This window comes from Danio aesculapii, chromosome 13 (genome assembly GCF_903798145.1).
Source record: "Danio aesculapii chromosome 13, fDanAes4.1, whole genome shotgun sequence".
In the NCBI taxonomy this organism is placed as follows: domain Eukaryota; kingdom Metazoa; phylum Chordata; class Actinopteri; order Cypriniformes; family Danionidae; genus Danio; species Danio aesculapii.
Window position 1 is genome coordinate 37620218 of NC_079447.1, and position 12417 is coordinate 37632634.

Consider the following 12417-nt stretch of genomic DNA (forward strand, 5'->3'; position numbering starts at 1 on the left):
TGTAAGGGGAGTTAAACTCTAACTCTAATAGCTAATTTTAAACTGTTTACATGATTTAATTTCAGTATACCTCTTGAACAAGAAAGACCTCAAAGCCAAAGGAGTTTAGGTTCCGCATTGGGTTCACACACACATACTGAAAACTATGTCTTGAATAAAAAGCTTTCAGATCCATTTTTGGTCATCATTCTTATTTTATAAAGTTATATCTCACCCTTGTGGAAATCATAGTTTCAATAACATTTTTAACACACCGGTTTAAAAGATGTAAAAGCTACAGAGAAATGTTAAATGTTAAACACAACTTTCTCCAATCTCTCCAACGTGTCCATTGCACGGACGTCATACGTACCCATAGTTGGGCGTGGCTAAAATTTAGGGCGTGCTCTGCTTGGCAAACTTCCATTTATAGACGCACCCAGCCTTTCTTGTGTGGATTGCCCTATTTGTGCTGAGACATTTGCAATAATACTTCTTTAAAAACATAATCAAATACATTTGCAACGGGTCCATGGACACGGTAGTGTACTCTGAAAGTAGAAATCTTAAAGCATTTCATACACTTGTTTTAAACGGTAAATTACACAATCGATTATGTAATTTTCAACATATTTATGGAAAGAATACAAATGTCATTCCTTTGTAACCAAACAATATGAGTCATGTTGCACGAAAGCGTCACATGTTTTGTGTTTAGTTAAAGACTGTTGTGTACAGTCATGGAAAGTATGAGTCCAGCCCACCTCATTAAATATTACACTGCGTGTCTCACGCAAGAGCACAGAGAGGTACTCTGTACCTAGGAAGTGACTGCCCGCTGCTTAAACTGTAAGTGACATAAAACCTTACTGTTTTACGCTATTAGGGTTTTATATTATTAAAATAGTTACACATTTTCGGAATGTGCTGTTATGTAGACCTTTATGCGCTTTCAAATCAGTAACTCCTGCAAGGACGGCGATATTTTAAGCTGTTCTTCCAGCTAGCTTTTTTCAGAGATCCACCCATAAAGCTGCATTAAACGCACATTTGAACTTTTACGTCGTTGATCTTCGGCTTCTTGAAATTAACAGTCCATCTAAAATAAAGTCGGGTTTATAATGTTGCAACAGGAGGAAAATGTTAATATAAACATTTTTTTCTTAAAGGGGTAGTTCAATCAAAAATGAAAAAAAAAAACTATTGCTTGTCCTGTAAGGGGTGTTAAACTCAGTTTCTGTATGCCACCGCCCAGTAAAGCTTATACTCAAAGCTATTAGAACATCCTTTTTAAACTAGTCAATGCATTCTGGCTTATTTTGGAAAAAAAAATACAAATATTTGTGGTTGAGCAGGGTTGTAAATAAACTACAAAACCTATTGTTAGAGTTCCCTTCTTTTTTCTTTTTTTTTTTTAACCAAAATTATATTTTGGAACTTCCGTGAAATTGAATTTCGTGGAATTTTTTTGAATCTGTGGACTGTGGATGCAGTCAAACTGGTTTCCAACATTCTTTAAAATATCTTCTTTAGTCCAGTGAATAAAGAAACCCAGAAAGGAACAACTGGAGTGTGAGTAAATTGAGTACATTTTAGAGTTAACTAATACTTTGAATACGGTTGTGTAAGACAGGTGTTACAAGAGTTTTCCTAAAAACTAAAATGTGAAGTCAATAGCAATTTCACAATCCAGGAAAATATAGTACATTGAGGATACTATTAGTCCGATAATATTCCAGAATTGTATTAGACAAGATTTTTAGGTAAAATACTTTATTTAACCCGCTGTATAAAATATGACATAAAATGGCAAATCTAAGATCAAAAACAAAAGCATGAGACTCATAATTTTGGTTCTAATTCTTAATACCACTCAATATCCCTCTTAAAGTTTTTCATTCAGATGTTTGAGATTACGAGGAATTGGTTATTTACATAACAAAAACACAGTAAATTTATTTATAATGTCATGTCTATGTTTTTTAAATAATAAATGTTTGTATTTTTGGACTTTCTATTCATCAAACTGTTTTTAAAGTAGTTACTGCATAATATTTTCCACAGTTCATTAAACAACACAATCTTTTTCAACTGTGTAAAAATGAATGTTTCTTTAAAGCAGCATATTAAAATGATTTCTAAAGGCAAAGATTCATATGGCTCTTACTGAAGTAATCAAACTCTGCCATCACATGGAAAAAATCTAAATGGCTGTTAGGTATTTCCTCTTTATTGTAAATGTAGGATACCAATTGTTTTTTGCTTGTGTTTTATGCCTGTGTGCGGTCATATCATATTACCTATAACCCATTTGGCTTCTATTTACTAAATAGACAAACATTTAAAACAATCAAACCAGCACAGACAAAAATATTAGTGCGGTGAATATAGACCTGCACTGTAAAAAATGCAGGGTTTCACACAATTCATTCATGTTGTCCCAGCACAAATGAATTTGAGTTGATTAAACATAAAACAATTAAGAAGTCCCAAAGAAATCTCAAGAATTTTGTCATTTCAGATCATTTAAAATAAGTAGATTAAACAAGCAGCAGAAGTCTTCATTTTTTTGAGTGTGCAAACATTTGTTTATTTCATATTTTGAATTTCAGATATGATAACAACTAGTAAAAGATGCTATTTTAAAGAATCAGCAGAACAAAAATCATGAATGCCAGTGAAGGCTATCATTCACTCAGTGATGACTGTGCAACATGCACACAAAAACACAATAAGCTTACAAAATGTTACTTTATCTTAGACATACATTCGCATGACCGTGAGTTTAACTCTTTACTTAAAAAAAATCCTCTGGTGGTATAAAAACTACTATAAAACTACTAAGAACTAAAATTTTTAGTTTCACATGCATGGCTGGAAAACTCAAGAATATTAATAATGAAAATCTCAGAAACAGAAAACCTCACAACACCAAAACTAAAATAGTTTTGTGGATTAAATTAAAAGCTTGCAAATATAGGTAACATATGTGGTGTTGATTGCGTAAACATAATTTGGGCCTGAATGGAAACTTGTTTCTCCTTATTTGATTAGGGTACATAATGGTAATCTTATGTTTTTACCTAAATTCTTACCTTTTTTTTTTTTGCGATGTTGTTGGGTGTAGAAGATCAATTTATACTGTAACAAATTATGGTTCTAAAATCATTTGAGGATTCATTTTGGTGTTCACATCAAATTTACTTAATGCAAGTGATTCATAGAAAGACATTAATTGCAAGTAAAGTATCTGCTTCAATGTTTCAAATAACTTTAGTTTAAAAAAAAAAATACTATGTTATATACATACAGTGCTCAGCATAATTGAGTACAGCCCATTTTGAAAATGAATATTTTTGTCAATTTCTCAGTGAATATAGGCAATGTATTTTGGTGCATTTGAACAAAACAAATTTATTAAAACAGATATATTTATTAAAATAATATTTTAGTCACCAAACATATTTAAAAATTGAAATATAATGCAATTTAAATTTAAGCAAAATATTGCAAATATAAAATTACAACCTACAAAATTTAAACTAAATTAATTTTTTTTTTTTTTTTTTGCTTCTCTTGATTTTTCTTTTTTTAAAATTTGTATTTAATATATTTCTATAACATATACATTTTGGTGTTTTTTTAGACTGTTATCATAAGTTATTTTGTTAGATAAGCTCCAGATTTAGCTTCAGTACTGACTAATCTAATGTATATGCACAAATATAATATTCTATAGCTTCCTATTAAAAATATAAATTTGAAAGATAGTTGATAGTAGATTTGTGAGAGGTGTACTTATATATGCCCAGCACTGTACTTATTCTGATATGGGCTTATAAAAATATCTAAAATGCTAAGTGAACACACAAAGTTTACATACACATTACAGTTTCCTTCTTTCTATTTTTGTTTAAACAACCCAACCCCCACCCCCAATACCAGAACATCCCAAGGCAGCTTGATAAAATAATTAGGGTCAAAAACAATAATTACATAGTCTAGAGTCATGCATGTCCCAACATAGCCTGTGCTTATTTAAATATCTAAAATTCTAAGTGAACACAATTGTATAATAATTTAAATGATTAAAAATTGGTAGTGGGTGACGCGGTGGCGCAGTAGGTTGTGCTGTCTCCTCACAGCATGAAGGTCACTGGTTCGAGCCTCAGCTAGTCAGTTGGCATTTCTGTGTGGAGTTTGAATATTCTCCCCACGTTGGCGTGGGTTTCCTCTGGGTTCTCCGGTTTTCCCACACAAGTCCAAAGACATGCGGTACAGGTGAATTGGGTAAGCTAAACTTTTCCGTAGTGTATGTGTGTGAATGAGTGTATATGGGTGTTTCCCAGTGATGGGTTGCAGCTGGAAGGGCATCCGCTGTGCAAAACATGTGCTAGATAAGTTGGCGGTTCATTCCGCTGTGGCGACCCCAGATTAATAAAGGGACTAAGCCAAAAAGAAAGTGAATGAAAATTGGTAATGGTGTAATGGACCACAAGTCTCACGGTTTGGATCACATTATGTTTTTTTAGTCACGGATCTGACTATTTGTTGGACCAGCCAAAAAGGGGAGGAGACAAATTTAATTTGCTTTCCATTTAATTTCCATAACTCAAAAGACTAAAGCTTAAAATTATTTTCTGATTTTTATGTTTTTAAAACACAGATTTGAATGCAGTGATTCGAAGGATCAATTAACATATGCAAATCAGCATCATTAATAATGTATTGCGCGTGGTTGTTGAGATTCTGATCTTTTAATGATTAATCATGCAGCTTACACTGAATGCATTAAACAATTAATGACAGAAAACACTCTAATAAACTAAGAAACCAACCACATTCCGAAAAACCTATCACAACTTATTTCGTCATCATATTTTACAGGAAAGCCTAAATCTTTTGCGCATGTAATTTACTTGACACAAAAGGCGGTCTCTAAGCCAAAGATTTAACATTAAATTAAACTACAAGTGGAAAAAAGAAAATATTAATCCATGGGTCACATGTGTTCAGATCAACCGTGATCCGTTACACCCCTACATATTGTTAAAAACCTTGTGGTCTGATATGCCTTGTAACATGTTGTCAAATGATTCTTCTAAATATACATGACAATAGTTTTTGGAATAACTTTTGTTATACTGAATGACATTTTACTTGATGTATTCTGTAAATTATCATAATAATTTACAGATCATATGATATATTGACACAATTGATTATTTTTATTTTATAAAGTCATTAAATTATTCATATTAACAGTGTCATGAATGTACATTTGAGAAAATAATTGATTTTATACTACAGTTAGGAGTAAACAGTTTGTTATGTTATGGTTTTAAATGTGAACACAAGGCCTGTTGACAAACTAAATGCTTGTGAAACTTATAGGCAATGCATTATAAGTATAACATATAGACATAACAAAGTTTTAGCGTGGGATTTGCATTATACAGTATGTTAAGGTGTGTCAGCTAAAAGTCTATATAGAGTTTTATGGCAGGTGAGGTGCTGTGACAAACCACTCCCACTAAGTAAAGGTGATAAGACTGTATGCAGAGTATATTTTACTTTCAAATATGTCCAGATAGTTTCCATATTAACCACAAATAGAGCTTGAATATATAGGCTGAGCATACTGTAGGCCTAAATGGTTATTTGTAGGTTTTAATCATGGACAAGCCAATGCTTCATATTACTGAGTAGTATAATAAAAGGCCTATTTTTTGTATCTTATCTGCTCCTATCATGTTATCCATATATTAAGTGCCCCATGTACTGTCCCTGTTTATTTTTCCCCATTTGCTTGCTTCATTGCCTGAATAATTAGTTATTTAATATGGGTAAAAATGTACAATATTACCGGTGGCTATACAGGCTTTTTTCCTATACAGATTTCAAAAAACTGTCCAATGTAGAGTTTAAAACAAGCTAACTTGTTTAGTGATCTACAATTTCCACAGTTCAGATCATGCCAACATGCACTGTAAAAAAAATGCTAGGTTCCACTAAATTTCTTCATATTGTCCCAACACAAATCGTTTAAGTTAACTCAATCGTTTTTGCAAATTTAAGTGGATTGAACATAAAACAATTAAGTTGTCCAAAAAAAACCCTCAAGAATTGTGTTGTTTGTACTCATTTGAAATAAGTAGTTTAAACAAGCAGTTAAAGTTATTTTTTAAGGTTGAAAAGGATTGCTAAATCCTTTTTTCCTGGACTAGATCCAGCAATTCTGTTTATGTTCTGTCTATATTTTGTGATCTGAACTGTAGAAATGTGTCATATTTTTGATGAATAAATCAAAAGTCTACATCTAATCAATTAGTAGCTGAAAATTAAACAGCTAAAAATATGTCAATCACCACTCTTTCAGTGAATGAATGGTAGTTTTTGTTTATTACACAGACTCTCGAGCAAGTGTAACAGAAATATATTGCTATTATACAGTAAAAATGTACTTGAATTTGAATGTACACATTTGAAATAATTTTTAAAAATTATTTTATTAGGGTTATTAGTGTTAGATAGCTAATGATATTTACAGGATTATGTTGTTGATGAATAAAGGATTATTTTTGTGTAGTTCTTTTGCACATAACAAAATCGCACAAAACAACTGAACTTAAAAAAGTTTCATATGGGCCTATAATTCCTAGATCACAACACCGTAACATTTCATTCAACATGAAAATTTATCCAATCACCCCAGTCAATAATAAAAATGATGTTGACGATGGGCTGTCATTGAATTTCTGTTTTCATATTAAAATGACAATGTCTTATTAATGAGGCTGTCTTCGGGATTTTAGGTGGTGTATTACAGTATTTCAAATATTTCAAAATGAAAATGTTCTTAGAACACTGATGTTTTGGCTTCTACATAAGCATCTACAACCTATCAAATTGTATGCAAATTTTTGCAAACAATTACATAAACTGAATGAAAAAAAACAAAGGAATTTGAATAGTACTAAATTTAATTTCCTTGTTTAAATTCAGCCCATAAAAGATGTTTATAACCGATTACCTTTAAAAAAAAAATTTGTAAATCCAGTGAATGTTTTTTTTTTGTGAATCTGAGAGCTTACAATATATATATATGTGTGTGTGCGTGCGTGCGTGCGTGCGTGCGTGCGTGCGTGCGTGCGTGCGTGCGTGCGTGTGTCAGTTTTAGAGGGTTAGTATCACTAAAAATCTATTTTCTTATAGTAAAGAACTAGATGGGAGTTTCACTTCCTGATCATGACAGTGATTTTATATAGCACTAAAGTAGACCTTCAGCTGTTGTGAGTTTTGTTTGTGTAATCTGTTTCCATGGTTTGTACCACATGGGAACTCTTTAGGCAGACAAATTGACTGCTAGTTAATGATTGGCGCGAAAATTAGGGCTTGATTTTTAAGAGCATGGACACTATTTTCCATTTAGTGTTTATGGTGTTTATAGATGCATTTCAAAGGGAAGGGTGAAAAGTCTGAGTTGTGTCTGAAAAAAGTTAAACAAGCTGTTTTTTTATAGAAATTAAACTCAAACGCAACACATTGTTGTTTTAGTTTAATTTAATTGGGACGTTATCAAAGCTTTTCATTTGCACTACCTGACAAAAGTCTTGTCGTAGATCCCAGGTAAATGCAACAGATAATAACTTCTAGTTAATCATTTGGAAAAGCGGCAGAAGGTAGATTTTTCAGATGAATCATCTGTTGAACTGCATCCCAATCAGCACAAATACAGCAGAAGACCTATTGGAACCCTCATGGACCCAAGATTCTCAGAGAAATCAGTCAAGTTTGGTGAAGGAAAAATCCTGGTTTGGGGTTCCATTCAGTATGAGGGCAGAGTGGATGGCAACATCAACAGCCTGAGGTATCAAGACATTTGTGCTGCCCATTACATTACAAACTAAGGGAGAGGGCAAATTCTTCAGCAGGATAGCGCTCCTCATACTTCAGCTTCCACATCAAAGTTCCTAAAAGCAAAAAAAAAACCAAGGTGCTCCAGGATTGGCCAGCCCAGTCACTGGAGTTAAACATTGTTGAGCATGTCTGGGGTAAGATGGAGGAGGCGTTATAGATGAATCCAAAAAATCTTGATGAACTCTTGGAGTCCTGCAAAAATGCTTTCTTTGCTATTTCAAATGACTTTATTAATAAGTTATTTGAGTCATTGCAGAGATGTATGGATTGATGTATTAATTCTATACTGTACATTATTTCTGTTAAGTGACAAGACTTTTGTCTAAGCAAAGTTACCTTACTGTTCTAATAAAAAAATCAAGACATGATCATATTTTATTTTGGTAAAATAAGCGTAATCTAGGCCTTTGCCTTTCATATAAGCCACTTCTGATACCAAATGATCAACTAGAAGTCAAGTTATTATTTGTTGTTCCCAAAACTTGGATAGGCGACAAGACTTTTTTCAGGAAGTGTACAGTATAAGTCAAAATTATTAGCCCTCCTGTGATTTTTTTTTTTTTTTTTTTTTTTTTTTTTTCCAAATATTGCCCAAGTGATGTTTAACAGACCAAGGAAATTTTCACAGTATTTCCTATTAATTTTTTCTTCTGGAGAGAGTCTTATTTCTTTTAGTTTGGCAGGAATAACAGGAGTTTTTAAAATAATGTTAAGGACAATATTAGTAGCCCAATAGAATTCTAATGGCTACAGAACAAACCAATGTTATTCAATAACTTGCCTAATTTTCAAACGTGCCTAGTTAATATAAAAACCTAGTTAAGCCTTGAAATTGCACTTTAAGCTGAATACTAGTGTCTTGTAAAATAACAAGAAAATATGATGTACTGTCACCATGACAAAGACAAAACAAATTAGTTAATACAAATAGTAAAACTATTTTTTATAAAGTGTTGAAAAAAATTGTCTCTCCCTTGGAAAATATTTTAAAAGAATTTAAGGGCTAATATTTTTGACTTCAATTGTATTTATGTGAAGCTCAGCACAGTTTACAGCTGTAAATGCATGTGATTTAATTATGTTTTTAGATGTACTGTACATCAGCCTGGGTTAGGGATCATCATTCAAGTTACACAGAACAGATGTGGTAAAGAATATAATGATTGGGCCTGATGGGTCATGTAAGTTTTGTGTGAGTCCTTCAGGGATTACTTTTTTTTGTAGGCAAACCCAGAAGTTATCCAGACCCTGGTTCTCTTGATAGAAACCAAACACAATTTTCCATTATCTTTTGTGATATTGCAGAAATTAAGTTTTATATCCAACAAAGTTTATGATTTGTACATGTTTGTATAAAAATCATCACAAATTAACAAAGATTTTATTCATTCAATTCAATTCACCTTTATTTGTATAGCGCTTATACAATGTAGATTGTGTCAAAGCAGCTTCACATAAAAGGTCACAGTAAATAGGAACAGTGTAATTCAGTTTGTAGTGTTTAAGTTCAGTTCAGTTGAGCTCAGTTCAGTGTGGTTTAATAATCACTACTGAGAGTCCAAACACTGAAGAGCAAATCCAACGATGCGCAGCTCTACAGATCCCGAACCATACAAGCCAGTGGCGACAGCGGAGAGGGAAAAAAAACTTCACTAAAGGCGTAAGTGAAGAAAAAAAACCTTGAGAGAAACCAGGCTCAGTTGGGCACGACCATTTTAATTTCTCCGCTGACCAAACGTCTTGTGCAGAGCTGCAGTCTCATCATTCATTCATTTTCTTTACGGTTTAGTCCCTTTATTAATCCGGGGTAGCCACAGCGGAATGAACTGCCAACTTATCCAGCATATGTTTTATGCAGCGGATGCCCTTCCAGCTGCAACCCATCACTGCAAAAGTAAAATGCTAAAGTTGGGCTCAGCAATGGGGAGTAGCTAGCTACCAGTAGCTCAGCTAGTGTAACTGAATTTTTCAGTAGCTTAACAGTAGCTCAGCCTCTTGTAAAACAATGTAGTCTTTCAAATAGCTACTTTTTTCTGCAAATAGTGTTGTAGCTTGACAATAGTTACTCTCCATTTTACGGCTGCACAATCTTTCCACCATTGATATCACAATGTGCGCATTCACAATAATCACAATGCAGGATCTGGAATGTTGAATCAGGATTAGTTGAGTAAGAGCCACAGTTATAAAGACACATGATTGTGGAGTAATTGCAAAGTTTAACCATAAAGTTAGAAAAAAAATTAAATTTGCATGTGTTTTTGTAACTTTAAGAAAGATCAATAGTATTTATGTACAGTGTATTTATGTACAGTATGTTATTTTACATTTAATTATTCAGTTTAGGTACCTGAATACTGTTAGACTCCCAGAAGACCATAAAGCATTTTTTTCATTTGTAACTTTGCTCTAGTTTATTTATCTATCCTTGTGATTGGTTTGTTATATTTTATGCAGATAAAGATGTTTTGCTCCTAATCAATATAAAATTATGAATTCTTTCCAAAAGGAGCTACTCATTTCATCTGTTAATAATACTCTATTGCCATATGTATCACAGAAAAATAAAATATCGCAATGTCAGTTTTTTTTAATATCATGCAGCCCTTCTCTATTTTGTGAACCTGCTACGGTCTGAAGCAGCAAAGCGTCTTAAGTTCACAATCTATAGTAGAGTGTTACAGCCATCTTTTGGTTTTGGGACGTTCAATTATTATTTTATCATTATTTTATAATCATGAATTTAATTTTATCATATTTTTCAAGTAACAACAATTCAAATGTGTATATTCTAACAGTTGACATTTAACATAAAGTTAGAACTTTGTGTGAGGGCTTTAATATATTTTTTTTTTACCAAAATAGAGCCATCGACTCTATTTTTGAGAAAATGTTGTTATTCCATTGTTTCATTAGTGCTGTTTTGTACTTTGACTTTTAACAGTCTGTTTGAGGAATTTGACATTCAAGATGACATTCAGTTATAGTAATTTATTTGCAATTGAAGTCAATGTTAAAAAAAATTACTTTCTACGTTTTGGTAGTCATTTTTGTAGCTAACCTTTTTTTGAAAGGTAGTTTGACAGTAGCTTGCAGCTTCCCCAACACTGGTTAGGTTGTAATCAACCTACAATGAAGTCACACAATTTCATAGTCACCATCATAAACGTCCAACAACTCTTCATTTTAATTTCCAAAATTTCAAGTTGGTAAAATTTAGAATAGTTTGTAAGTGGAAAAGTGGACAAGTAGACATCTTTTTTCTTTCTCTAGTACCATTAGCCAATTGCTTTTTCAAAAAAATTATTTTAAATTGTAGGATAAAACATTAAAAACTTAATTTCAGGCATTTAACAAATAACTTTCACTTATTTTATTAAAATAATCTGTTACAAGACTTGTACTTCTCTATGAAATAACCTGATTTCAAAATAATGTTAAAACGTGTTCCATGCATGTGTTCTACTCTTACAGCTACCCACCCTTGTGGTTTTAAGCACTTGACACATGTGTGCATGTATTCGACAGGAAGTGAGCTAGACTGGTCCAGGTGTAAAAAATGGTAAAGCTCACTGCTTTAAATGCACACTAAATTCACAGCAATCTCAGTATACAGCTCTGGAGCAGTGTTGTAAATTAACAAAATACAAATACTCAAACTACTGTAATTGAGTAGTTTTTCTCAGAAATTGTAATTTATCAAGTAGTTTTAAAAATGTGTAATTTTACTTTCCCTTGAGTAAATTTTGTGCTGTATCTGTACTTTTACTCCACTACTTTCCTTCAACCTGCAGTCACTACTTCATTTTTTCTACTCAGTAGAAAAATCAGTCCTGCGATTCCTGTCCAATCAATTTGCACATAAATAGTAAATCGCATTATACTGAACAGTTTCAAGACATAGGTGCTTTATAGCAAACCATTTGGAAGCATTGAAATTGTCCAAGAAGTCAGTGTCCTAAATCTAGAGAGTGTTTAGACTGCATGTCACCGATCCCAGCAGACACACAATGTCATAAGGCATTAATAACAGGTTAGATTTAGGTCACCAGCATCTAAGGACAATGTTATTTTGATGTCCAATTATGACTTGAAATGATGTTGATTTGTTGATTTTCATTTTGTGTTGGTAAGTGACCAAAATCCGATGTCGAACTAACATCTTAAACCATCGTCATATTGACATCAAATACTGACATTTATTTGTCAGGTATGGCAACCAAAATCCAACGTCTGATAGACGTCATACTGGTAACCTCCACACACCGTCAAGCTGTAACATCATTAGACATTTTGTTGGAAAGTAACCAAAATGTAACATCAGTCGGACATTGAACATTGATGTTGGCCTGATGTTGGGTTCTGACGTCAACCTGATTTTCATTACCTAACAAAATACAACGTCCCATGACATTAGGGTACAACATCAATCTGATGTCATGTTGATGTCCTGTGTCTGCTGGGATGAAATTGCCAAATAGTCTTAAACAATAACTAAATGCACTGCAGAATGTCTTG

General features: G+C 32.8%; 1 protein-coding gene across 1 annotated transcript in view; it reads left to right on the top strand.

The window, feature by feature from the left end:
• The first annotated feature begins 731 nt into the window (after positions 1 to 731).
• Positions 732 to 12417, top strand: part of anxa11a (annexin A11a) — a 44663-nt gene continuing 32977 nt past the window's right edge. The window contains exon 1 of the mRNA XM_056471494.1: positions 732 to 828. The gene's annotated coding sequence lies outside the window, so the exon portion shown is untranslated. The remainder of the gene's footprint in view (positions 829 to 12417) is intronic.